At 43.1% G+C, this 12,500-nt stretch overlaps 1 protein-coding gene across 3 annotated transcripts in view; it reads left to right on the top strand.

Moving 5' to 3' along the window:
* The window catches only part of LOC135099991 (guanine nucleotide-binding protein G(o) subunit alpha), a 228,984-nt gene that overhangs the window by 16,286 nt on the left and 200,198 nt on the right, over nucleotides 1-12,500 (top strand). Inside the window, exon 1 of one of the 3 annotated variants that reach the window (XM_064002802.1) lies at nucleotides 10,351-10,408. The exons of 1 other annotated variant lie outside the window; for it this stretch is intronic. The gene's annotated coding sequence lies outside the window, so the exon portion shown is untranslated. Of the gene's footprint in view, nucleotides 1-10,350; nucleotides 10,409-12,500 lie in introns of those variants that run through there. One more of the 3 variants, XM_064002800.1, reaches the window with a different exon arrangement.

The raw sequence follows: 12,500 nt of genomic DNA, 5'->3' as shown, positions 1-12,500 counted from the left end.
GGCACTTTAAGTTATATCACACCGTCATCTTTAAATTATATTGCTCCCTCTCTCTCTCTCTCTCTCTCTCTCTCTCTCTCTCTCTCTCTCTCTCTCTCTCTCTCTCTCTCTCTCTCTCTCTCTCTCTCTCTCCCCATTTATTTTGTTTTCCTTGCTAGTTAGATTTAGTATTTTTTCTTTTCATCTTTCTTTTCTATATTTCTTTTTTTCTTCCTCATGTTATTCTTCTTTTATCTCGTACTCCTTTCATGCTTTCTCCTTTCTCCTCCTCCTCCTCCTCCTCCTCCTCCTCCTCCTCCTCCTCCTCCTCCTCCTCCTCCTTCTCCTCCTCCCATCATCACCATAATAATAATTCAAACTCATAAAATCACGACTGTAATCTTCCATCACCCAGAAGAGGAAGAAAAATACACCATTCATAATAGAGCAAGATTATCTCTCTCTCTCTCTCTCTCTCTCTCTCTCTCTCTCTCTCTCTCTCTCTCTCTCTCTTGGATTTGATGCTAAATATATATTTTTTCTCTCGCCTTTCCTTTGTTATCTTGTTATACTTATTTCACATTTTGTACTCCTTTGTTTTCCTTTTCTTTCATTCATTCATTCATTAATTCATTTATTCTTTTTTTCTTTCGTTCTTTCTTTCACAGCATCTTTTGTTCTCGTTCTGTTTTTTTCTTTTCTTTTTTTTTTAGTAATTTCCCTTAGTTTTGGATTATCATCTCAAGTCTTCTTTGTTACCTCAGAGAGAGAGGGAGAGAGAGAGAGAGAGAGAGAGAGAGAGAGAGAGAGAGAGAGAGAGAGAGAGAGAGAGAGAGAGAGAGAGAGAGAGAATATGAAGTCCTTACTGCATTTATTTTTCCGTTTATTTATACATTTATTTTTGGTGCCTAGTCTGACCTTCCGCTCTCCTCCTCCTCCTCCTCCTCCTCCTCCTCCTCCTCCTCTTCCTCCTCCTCCCTTTCTTGACCTTGCAGAGTCACCGCCATTCTTCAACTTCAGTCTCGAGTTTCGTCTATCGTCCTCGTGTTGGTGAGGGGAAGAGGAAGGGCGCGAGGGTGTGACTGACTAACTGACTGACCGACTGACTGGCTGATTGACTGATGAGGAGGAAGTAAGTGGCTGACTGACCGACTGAGGAGGAGAAAGTGACTGGCTGACTGGCTGACTCATGAGGTGGAAGTGACTGGCTGAGAGGGAGGAAGTGACTGGCTGACTGACTGACTGACTGACTGGTTGGTTGGTTAGACTGACTGACTAACTGATTCTTTCTTACTTTCTTGCTTAGTACTTAATTGGCTGGTTATCTTTCTCACTTACTGACTGACTGACTAACTGACTGACCGGCCATTTGACTGACTTTTTTTTTCTTACAAACTGACGGATTGACTGGCGGGTGACTGAATGAATGAATTGTATATTTATATTTAATTTCTTGTTTCTTGTAGTGTTAAAGTCCATTGGGTACACTGGATTGTTTTTTTCTAAGGTCTGATGAAAGGATACGTTGTGTGTGTGTGTGTGTGTGTGTGTGTGTGTGTGTGTGAATTTGTTGATGTATTTTGTTTATTGTTTACGAGTTTGTTGGTCATTTGCTATAAAATAATAACGTTATTTTTATCGGTTGATCGAGTGAATATTGGCACATTTCTCCACCTTTTTTTTCACGTTTTTGTTTCATATTTATCGATTCATCACGCTAATAATGATTTTGTTCTCAGTAGGATACACACACACACACACACACACACACACACACACTTATATCCTCCTATCCTCCCTTCTGCCTTCCACTACTCCACAGTCACTTGCAGACGGCGTCTTGTAGCAACCTTCCTCTTCTGCCTGCCTGCCTGCTTGCCTGCCTGCTTGCCTGCCTCTCTCTACCTCCCTTTCTTCCTCAATCGCCTCCCTCTCTGGCGGCGTGCGTCTCATGAGTATTTACAATATCCACTTGAATCATACGAGAGGGAGATCAATAAACATCGTCACTAGTATACACACACACACACACACACACACAAACACACACACACACACACACGTCCTCGTCTTGTGCGAAACTACACGACGAGGAGGAGGAGGAGGAGGTATATCATCTGCCGGTGCTGGCCTTCCCCTACCCGTTTCTCCTCCCCTCCCTCCCTCCCTCCTTCCCTCCCTCCCCAAATGTAAAAAAGAAAAAAAAAGAAAAAGAAAGAACAGGCGAATTCGGAGCCGCCAGCTGTCTGGACATCGATCGGAGACGCGGCGGCTGGTTACCAGGGCAACGGGAGGGCGGTAGTGGTGGTGGTGGTGGTGCTGACGGTGGTGCTCTCAGCAGACACCCACCACCGCCATCACCAGCCCAGCAGTTCAGTGCGTGGCCGGCCGCTGCAGGGAAGGGGTGGACGGTGTCATTATCCCGGCGCCACTGATTATATTATCTTTCCTCATTTGTCCCTCCTAAGCACCTCCCTGACATGTGACCCCAGCCCTGATACTCCCACGGAGGCCTTCAGTCACACGTGTTGAGGTGTGGTAGTCATGATGCATAGACATATGTTGGCTGTTAGGAGGTATACATGCACACATACATACATATACGCATACATACGCGTAGCCATGATGAATAGTAAATACACACACATACACACACACACGCGCGTTGCCATGAGCCGCACACACACACACATACACAGTCATGAGGGTCGCCACCACTCCCTCGTGTCCCCCGGGAGTTCATGAGAGTCGTGCCGAGAGTGCTGGCCAGATGGACTAGAGTGAGGATAGGAACGGATTCGGAATGAGAACAAAGGGTACGCTGCTGACGACGAGGACGAAGAGAGGAAACTAAAACAATGACGGAGGCGGCGAGGACACGAAGACGAGGAGGGGGACAAAGGTGGAGAAGGAAACGAAGGAAAAGATAAAGGTGCAGACGACGACAGGGACAAATATGGGGGAAGGGATGAGGATGGAGATAAAGGTAGATATGAGGACGGGGATAAAAAAAAAAAAAAAAAAACAGGCGAGAAAAGGAGGAATAAGATAAGGCCAAGAAGGAAAAGGAGGAGGAGGAGGAGGACAGAGACAAAGTTGGAAGGAGACGTCGTAGAGGAAGATGGAAGAAAAGACGTGGATGAAGAAGAAGGGGATATAGACGTGAGGACGAAGGGAGGAATGAAAACAAGGAGAGGATGGAAGAGGACGAATACAAAAAGATAAAAAAAAAAAAAAAAAAAAAATTGGAAGATAGGGAGAGAACGATGAATGGGAGATAATGACAGCGATTAAACGAGGAGTAAGCAGAGAATAAAGGAAAGCAAGGACAAAGAACGCGAGAACAACATCAAGAACGGAGACGAAGATTAAGCAGAAGAAAACAAAATAAATAAATGGAAGGAAGGACAAATATACTAGAACAGAAAGGAGAGGAAAAAAAAACAATATCAACAACAACAGTATCAAGGACGAAGCGGCAGGAAAACTAGCAGTGGGCATGAAATTATAATCGTTTCAGTGTAGGATGGCAGGGAGCCCCAACCAGACCATCCCTGCAGGTCAAGAAGGCTACATACCTCTACTCGACCGCTGTTTATTCATCACTGCCTGCTTGCCTGCTTGAGTGCTATTCGAAGGCTGCTAGTCATCACCCTGCCTCACCCTGGCGCACCCTGGCTCTCCCTGTGGCTCTCTCCTGCCCTCTCTAGTACTGGTCCCCGAAATCTGAGACACGAGTTTATTGGCCGCGCTGTCACAGTGATGATTCTCTCTCTCTCTCTCTCTCTCTCTCTCTCTCTCTCTCTCTCTCTCTCTCTCTCTCTCTCTCTCTCTCTCTCCATTCGTTTTTTTCTTTCGTTCTTTTTTCATCGATATTTTTTCACTGAGCTCCGTTCATAATATTTTTCCCCTCTTCTCTTTTTATAAATATATTTTTTTCCCACTGTGTCCCATTCATGTTTTTTTTTTCTATTGGTACCGCTATACGTATATATATTTTTTCTTACCTTTTTTCAACATTCAATCATATATTCTCTTCTTTTATTTTCTAGTGGGGAAGATGATAAAAAAAAGAAGTAAAAGAGAATAAGCATTTTTTAATATTACATTCCTGCAACCTAATAAAATCTCAAACCTTTTGTTCTTTTTTTCTCCTACGTGTTCTCTTTTACACTGTTATCTTGGGAGTTTCCATTCTTAGTAACTTCTCTGTATATGTCGCCTCATCCTTTTCTTTTTATACCCTTCTTATCACTACCCTCGTCTGTTGCATATCCGTTTTGGCAGCCCCTTAACACCCCACTCTCCTAACCACAAGACCATAATTATATAGGACAGTGGGTCGTGTGTGTGTATGTGGTGACATCCGGAGATTCTAAGGTCACGTGCTACATCATGAGAAACAGCAATAGAGGTCTGGCCTGGTCTGGTACGGTCTGGTCTGGTCTGAAAGCAAGTTGCGACTTTTGTTACTGTATTGATGTGGCAGTGTAACACAAAGCTAGTGGTGGTGGTGGTGGTGGATGTTCATTTGTTAATTACGTTCCTCCGTCTTACCTTTCCAGTCTCACTTACTAATTAATTACTAGCATACTTTCTCATTCATTCAGTTTCACATTTTCGTTAACTCATTCCCTACCTCTTTCTCTTTCCTTCCCTTCCTCCCATTCATGTTCTCTTTCGACTTTTCCGTGAACTCATCCACCCCCTCACTCATCAACTCACTTCCCAACTCACTCCCCAACTCACTCACTCCCCAACTCACTCCCCAATTCACTCACTCCCCAACTCACTCACTCCCCAACTCACTCACTCACTCACTCACTCACTCACCCATTCATAGTCACCCACTCACTCCCAAGTTCACTCATTGCCTAATAGCTCACCCACCCACTCACTCACTCACTCACTCACTCACTCACTCACTTATATCTAGAGTTAACATAATTACTTTTTTCCCTTTTATAATCCTAATGACATCTTTCAGCCCTTAATTGAACAGATAATTAGATACCCGGTTCCCTTTTATGGAAGGCTGCTTAGGTAGTATTAATTTTTTCCTTTTCTCAGTGATATTATAGAGGCAGCAGAAGTGTCATTTTATCCCTTGTTGGTTTCGTGGAGGGCGGCAGAAAAGCGGGCGGACAGCTAAGAAACCCTCTCTAAGGATTTTCTATAAAGGGAAAGGAAACTGAATGAGTACGTTGATGTGTCTTACTGTAATACCTGGAGATGGTCGAGAGAGAGAGAGAGAGAGAGAGAGAGAGAGAGAGAGAGAGAGAGAGAGAGAGAGAGAGAGAGAGAGAGAGATTATACACGAAAGTTATAGAGTTAACTATTTCGCTACTAAGAACAATGTGACAGTTTTTCTACGTACTTCACCTATCCTTCGACAATTTTCACAGGATTAATTTTTGTATGCATGTGTGTAGTACGTATAAATGTCTTAAGGCACTGAAACAATTGGAAAGACTCGACCACCCCTGCCTGTTATCGTCAGTGATGTGGTTTGAAGCTTCGAAATCGCAATCTAGTGGACTTCCAACCATATACACCTTTTTATTAACGTCGAGGAGAAAAAAATAACAACCACTGAGTTAATAGTTCCCACAGAGACCCAACCCACCAAACAAAAAGCATAAAAAAAAAAAAAAACTGATACGCAACGGTAGGGAAAGTTTAGAGTGGGTTTGAAAAAAGAAGAAAAAGTTTAGTTAGTTTCAAAAAGAGGTAAATCACAGGTATACTGAACTGGGAGGGAGAGTGGAGAGGAGATTGAAAGTGAGAGGGTACGGAGCTATTACAATGAAGGATGAGTTGCTGGGAAGAGGTGGATGGGATGAAGGAGGCGGAGGAAGCAAACTTGAGGTGGATGTGGATGAAAATAGAAGAGTCAAAGGGAGATGAGTGGCAGGCCGTGATTGTGGACTGAAAAAGTGAGGAAACAAGCGAAGTAGTTAACGAGAGTAGCTGAGAGAGAGAGAGAGAGAATCCTGTTCGTCTCTACTGAAAGGACAATCACTGGAGACATCAGAGGTACGAAAAAAAAAAAAACACTGAAATAAAGAGAAAGCCTGGAAAAGAGGAGTGAAAAAAGTGCACTGACGATGTTGAGAGAGAGAGAGAGAGAGAGAGAGAGAGAGAGAGAGAGAGAGAGAGAGAGAGAGAGAGAGAGAGGAGGGAGAAACTAAGTCATGAAAAATAACGAAGGGTAAAGGAAAAAAGATTATAAAGGAAAAAAAGAATATAACATACAATTATAAATAAGAAAGAAAAAAAGACATGGGAATTATTGGAGGGGAGAGCAATCACAGAGGAAAGCTCTAAGGGAAGGAGGAAGGCCGATGAGAAAATATGATAGGAAATTAGGCGAAAATAAGTTGTTGTTTTTTTTTCGTGGAAGGAAGTGAATAAAAGCGACAGGAAAGCACGTGTCTGGCTTGCCTCGGCTGGCTGGACCAACTAATGCAAACATGTTAGTGGGTAAGAACGTTCAGGAAATTAAAAAGAAATCGTGTAAATATTTCAAAAACTGTAACACGAAAAAGTGAAAAAAAAAAAAAATGAGTCCACCAGATTGTGGAGAAGAAGGGAAGAGGGGAAGCAGAAGGAGGATGAAGAGTTTGAAGGTGAGAAAGTTGACGAGTTCATAATAATTTGTAAGAATGAGACACAGAGAACTTTGAAAATGTAATAGATGCGGATTGCCACTTGATGCATTGAAATGAATGGAGAAAAAAATAAAAATGATCTTGTGGGGGAGAAAAAAAAAGACGTGTTTATATTATTTTCTTCACGTTGATAACAGGGAGGGCCAATATGAAAACGTGTGCGTCTCTATAACGACTTAAACACAAGAATACATACAAACCAAACCACCACACGAGAAGAGAGGAGTGTTGAATGAAGAGTAATGACTTAGAGTAAAAAAAAAAAAAAAAAAAAAAGAAAAAATATAGGTTAATGGAAAGACATATTTTGTGTTGTCAATTTCTCCCTCGTTCTATCTATCGCTCTGTCTCTCTTTCGTTCTGTCTTTCGCTCTATTTATCTGTCTATATCTATGAAGCGCGGCGTTCGACATTTCAGTTCTTCGCTACGATTAAAAGAGTGTGGTTTTAGCCCGAGGTTATCTTAGGTTAGGTTAGGTCAAGTTAAGATAGGTTAGGTTAGGTTAGGTTAGTTAGGTTAGGTTAGTTAGGTTAGGTTAGTTAGGTTAGGTTATGTTAGGTTAGGTTAGGTCAAGTTAAGATAGGTTAGGTTAGGTTAGGTCAAGTTAAGATAGGTTAGGTTAGGTTAGGTTAGGTTAGGTTAAGTTAAGATAGGTTAGGTAAACTGTGTAAACCCAAGAATACTCGTATAAGTATCACCTCCTCAGATAGACCTGCGTTTGGTATGGAAGGGGCATTGAATCCATAACATACGATCCACATATGATCCACTTAAAAGCATATTAATAAGTAAGTAAATAAATAAAATAAACTCAAAGGGAAGGTAAAAGAGGTCGCGGTAAGGAGCAAAGTGGTAAGGAGTAATAAAGGCGCGTGGCAGTACATAGCCGTGAGTGGTGAAGCTCTGGAATGCCTGGCCAAGTTCCACATTTGAGTGTAGGTATTACTGGAATGGAGTCCACAGAGCCATCAAGGTGGGAATGGCACCCAAAGTTTTGCCGGATCTTTAAAGGGTCGAGAGAGAGAGAGAGAGAGAGAGAGAGAGAGAGAGAGAGAGAGAGAGAGAGAGAGAGAGAGAGAGTCTGTGGAAGCTAGTAAAAAGAGAACGTCTGCAAAAATGGTTGGCAGAGAGAGAGAGAGAGAGAGAGAGAGAGAGAGAGAGAGAGAGAGAGAGAGAGAGAGAGAGAGAGAGAGAGAGAGAGAGAGAGAAAACCCACGTGTGCATAGATGCGAGAAAAGAATGTCTGAAGGAATCAATGGACGACCAATCTTGCATTTTGTGAGGCGTAGAGAGAGAGAGAGAGAGAGAGAGAGAGAGAGAGAGAGAGAGAGAGAGAGAGAGAGAGAGAGAGAGAGAGAGAGAGAGAGAGAGAGAGAGAGAGAGAGAGAGAGAGAGAATGAATACAGAAAGAAGCGTACTGATAGCAATAAATGACTTCACTTGTTATAAAGCAACGGAAAATCATTAGGTGAGGAAAATATAGATATACAGACAAGCATCTTATACCAGAAAGGGCAGATCGTGAAGGGCATTCAAGAACGAGAGCTTAAGAAAGGGAGTGGAGGGAAAATAATTAAAAAGATATCGCTGGTGTGGAACGAAAGGTGGAAGGTTGAGTGGAAGATGTAAAGTGGGATGGAGAGAGAGAGAGAGAGAGAGAGAGAGAGAGAGAGAGAGAGAGAGAGAGAGAGAGAGATGGTGTGGTAAATGAACCGCAGAGGTGGTGTCTGTTGGAAGGGGGAGCGGGAGTGGAGGGGGGAGTGTATTGTTGTTATTTTTGTTTATTTTTTTCTTCTTCTTACTTGGTGATGGTGTTGTTATCTTGTTGTTGTTGTTGTTGGTGGTGGTGTTGGTGGTGGTGGTGGTGGTGTTATTGCTGCTGTTGTTACTACTACTACTACTACTACTGTTTATGTAGACATGTAATGCAGTTCGTTTTTTTTATATATACCTTTATCTGCAATATTATTATTGTTATTATTATTACTATTATTATTATTATTATTATTATTATTATTATTGTTATTATTATTATTATTATTATTATCGTTATTATCTATTTTTGTATTTGGATTTATCTTTTATGAGTTGATTTATTATCATACCTTTAATTTTTTTTATATATATTTTCTTTTCATATTCACTTATTTATTTTACTTTCTTTTTCTCTCTTTTTCTTATCTTTTGCCTTTATGACTGTCCCTACGGATACAGTATGGGAGGTTCTGTGTAATAGTTGTGATATATGATGATGAGATACTGTATCATATTACTTTGCCTCGTTCATTCTCCACACACACACACACACACACACACACACACACACACACACACACACACACACACACACACACACACACACACACACATAAGCCGCCCTCTAGTGTCAAGGCATAGAGCGGCACGCGCAGGACACAAGAATTTATCAGAGAAGAAATGTTAAATTATATCCGGTGCGACAAAAATGGAAGACGTCATTAAAGTTTTTTTTTCTTAGATGGTGTTGTTATATCTGAAAATTTTCCTCATTGCATAAACACTCTCCTCTTTGTCTTTGCGACGGGCATCTCAGACACTACAATATAGATGGGACACTGACACACTTTTATTTATTTTCTACTAGTTATGACACCATAGGCACAGGATTTGAATGGGACACTAGGGACACTAATAAACCCTTTACTCCCTGACAGACACCGCGCCGTGAACAGGACACCTACACTATATAACATACCTTTCTTCACGCGAGACACTTCAGAAACTATTTGAAAGTTAAAACACTAAACCCTTTCTTTCTATTTCTCCCTAGACGTGAACAGGACACCTACACAAACACATCTTTCTTCACTTGGGACATTTCAGACACTGCTTTTGATAAGACACTAACCCCATCTTTCTTTACGCGGGACACCTTAGACACTGCATTAAGTTAGGCACGTGAATACACCTTTGTTTGCATGCAACACCTGAGGGATTTTATTCAAACACACGTGACACACCTGAATCAACTTTTTAATCGTGTTTTTTTTTTTTTTTTTTTTTGTGGGGGGAAGACGGGGGTGTGGAATTGGGGGGAAGAGAGGAGGCCCTTCAGTCACCTGTAATCAAGGCGTGAGGACAGGTGACTGGGTGATTGGCGGGGACACTGGCATCTTTAAAGAAGCTCTGTGCATGTCAGTTCACGTACCAAGCACGGCGCCGGCAAGTCGCTGGGAACCGGAAGGATGTTGATGTTCAGGAAATGTACATATGATAAAAAGATATTGAACACACTCTCTCTCTCTCTCTCTCTCTCTCTCTCTCTCTCTCTCTCTCTCTCTCTCTCTCTCTCTCTCTCTCTCTCTCTCTTAACTCTCCTTACGTTGACATCGGAAAACCCTCGACGGATACATTCAGAGATCCGTACTCCCCATCCCCTATCATCTCTCTCTCTCTCTCCCTTCACCACCCTAACACACAGTCAGCTAACACACAGTCAGCCCCCACCACCTAACACACAGTCATTCCCCACCACTAACACAGTCACAGTCGGTAGTTGAGCGCTTTCCTTCGTGTGGGAGTGACGTGTTAGTTGTTGTGGTGGCAGTATGTTGTTTAAAATAGTTGTGAGACAGCTGGCCCACGCCCAAGCTAGTAGTAGGCACCGTCCTCACTCTCTCTCTCTCCCTCTCTCTCCTTGTCTCACCTCATGTGTCTGCCAGTGTAGGGGTTTCTGCGTGGAGGAGGTGGTGGTGGTGGCTGGCTTCTGCTACTACCGGTATACCTGTTTATCACCAACTAGCCAGCCTTAATGCAAACTCACCTGTAGCACCCGCCTCACCTTCGCCTCACCGGTATTCAGGCAGTGGAGGCTGTAGTGGGCGAATGGTGGTAGCAGCGGTGGTGGTGGTGGTGATGGCGAAGTGAGTGCGCTGAAAGTGTTGGCCACAGCACTGTGTGGAGACAGAGAAGGGACTCAGCACGGAAACAAAGACTAGATGGTGTCGCTGGTGACGATGACGTAGGAGGAGGAGGAGGAGGAGGAGGAGGAGGAGGAGGAGGAGGAGGAGGAGGAGGAGGAGAAGGAGTAAGAGGAGATGGAAGGTTACAGTTTGAACTTTCTGTCATGTCCCTGCGTACACTGCAAGCGAGTGGTAGTGGTGGTGGTGGTGGTGGTGCTGTGCCGGATCCGTGCCCTCGTGCCCCGCGCCCCGTGCCCCGTGCCCTGCTTGCCGGTGCGGAAGGCAAGACAAACACCCAAATTTGAACTCTCCCCAGTGAGATCCATTGCGTGTGTCTCGCTCTCTCTCTTTTTTTTTTTTTCCATGTGTGTGTGTGTGTGTGTGTGTGTGTGTGTGTGTGTGTGTGTGTGTGTGTGTGTGTGTGTGTGTGTATGTGTGGCGGGTGAAAGTGGAATGGAAGGGCTCACACACACACACACACACACACACACACACACACACACACACACACACACACACACACACACACGAAGTTGAGAGTTTGCGTGCATAAATCGAAAAAGTAGACCACAAATAAACGAAAAAAAAAACGAAAATGAAGTAAAAAAAGAAAGAAAGATGAAAGAAAATGAGCTAACGAAAACCCACGAATTTATAAAAAAAAAAATAAATCCACAAGAAAAAAGTCGAAAAATAATGAAAAAAAAAAGAAAAACGTAAAATAAAAGTGAAAAAAATAAAATAAATAAATAAATAAAAATCTTGAGAGTAAGTCGGTGCGTCAATTCCCCTCCTAGCGAGACAAATCATTCCTGCGTCAGACAGTCGGACCACCCATGCACCGCCTCGCAGCTAAAGACGGAAGCGAACAGCAGAAGCAACGGCGGCGCTTAGTTTGTGGCGTCTGTGATTCCTTCCTCCCTCTGGCGGTGTGGGAGTGTGGTATATAGACTTGGCCGGCGTGTGTGTGTGTGTGTGTGTGTGTGTGTGTGTGTGTGTGTGTATGTGTGTGTGTGTGTGTGCGTGTGCGACTTGTACGGGGGCGTGTGAAAATATATCCCTGTCAATCTCTCCGCGTCTGTTTATCTGTCTTTTTATTGGTCTGTTCCTCCATTGATTTCTCTTGTTTGTTGATGAGTCTGACTGTCTGTCTGTTCCGTCTGCTCACTGTCCATTTTTTTCCCCCTGTTTTCTTTATTTGCTGTGTATGAGTTTTTTTCCGTCTATTACATCATCTATTTGTTGTTCCACCTGGTTTCCTATCGGTCTATATTTCTCCCCCGTCTGTCTGTGTCACTCTCTACACACCTGCCTGTTCTATTTGTTTTCAATTTGTCATCTGTCTATCGTGCCATCTGCAGATCTTGTTTTGGGAGAAAAGGAAGGAGCAGAAAGAGAGAAGAAAACCATCTATATGTCTATCTATCTATCTGTTTATCGAGCCATCTATCTTCCTATCCATGTTCATACTTCTTTACTAATCTATTTTTCCTAAGTAATTAAAAAAAAACTATATATTGCTCTTAATAGCCATAAAACGCTTGTAAACACTTCTGTGGGAATATGTGCTGTTAGTGTGTGTATGTGTGTGTGTGTGTGTGTGTGTGTGTGTGTGTGTGTGTGTGTGTGTGTGTGTGTGTGTGTGTGTGTGTGTGTGTGTGTTTGCCTGCTTAAGTAAACACGCCTTTTCCCGCCTTTCACAAGCTTACCCCGTTTGCTGTTTTCTTTTCATTCTTCCTCTTCCGACTCCATCTCCCTTCCACTGCCCTTTCTCCTCCTCCTCGTCCTCCCCCTCCTCCTCCTCCTTCTCCTCCTCCTCCTGCTCCTCCTCCTCCTCCTCCTGTACAGACACGACAGCAGAGTCAGCGGCAGTTTCGCGAGTTCCTAAACACTAATACAGATTTCATG

This window comes from Scylla paramamosain, chromosome 4 (assembly GCF_035594125.1).
Source record: "Scylla paramamosain isolate STU-SP2022 chromosome 4, ASM3559412v1, whole genome shotgun sequence".
Taxonomy (NCBI): Eukaryota; Metazoa; Arthropoda; class Malacostraca; order Decapoda; family Portunidae; genus Scylla; species Scylla paramamosain.
This window is presented reverse-complemented; position numbering and strand designations above follow the sequence as displayed.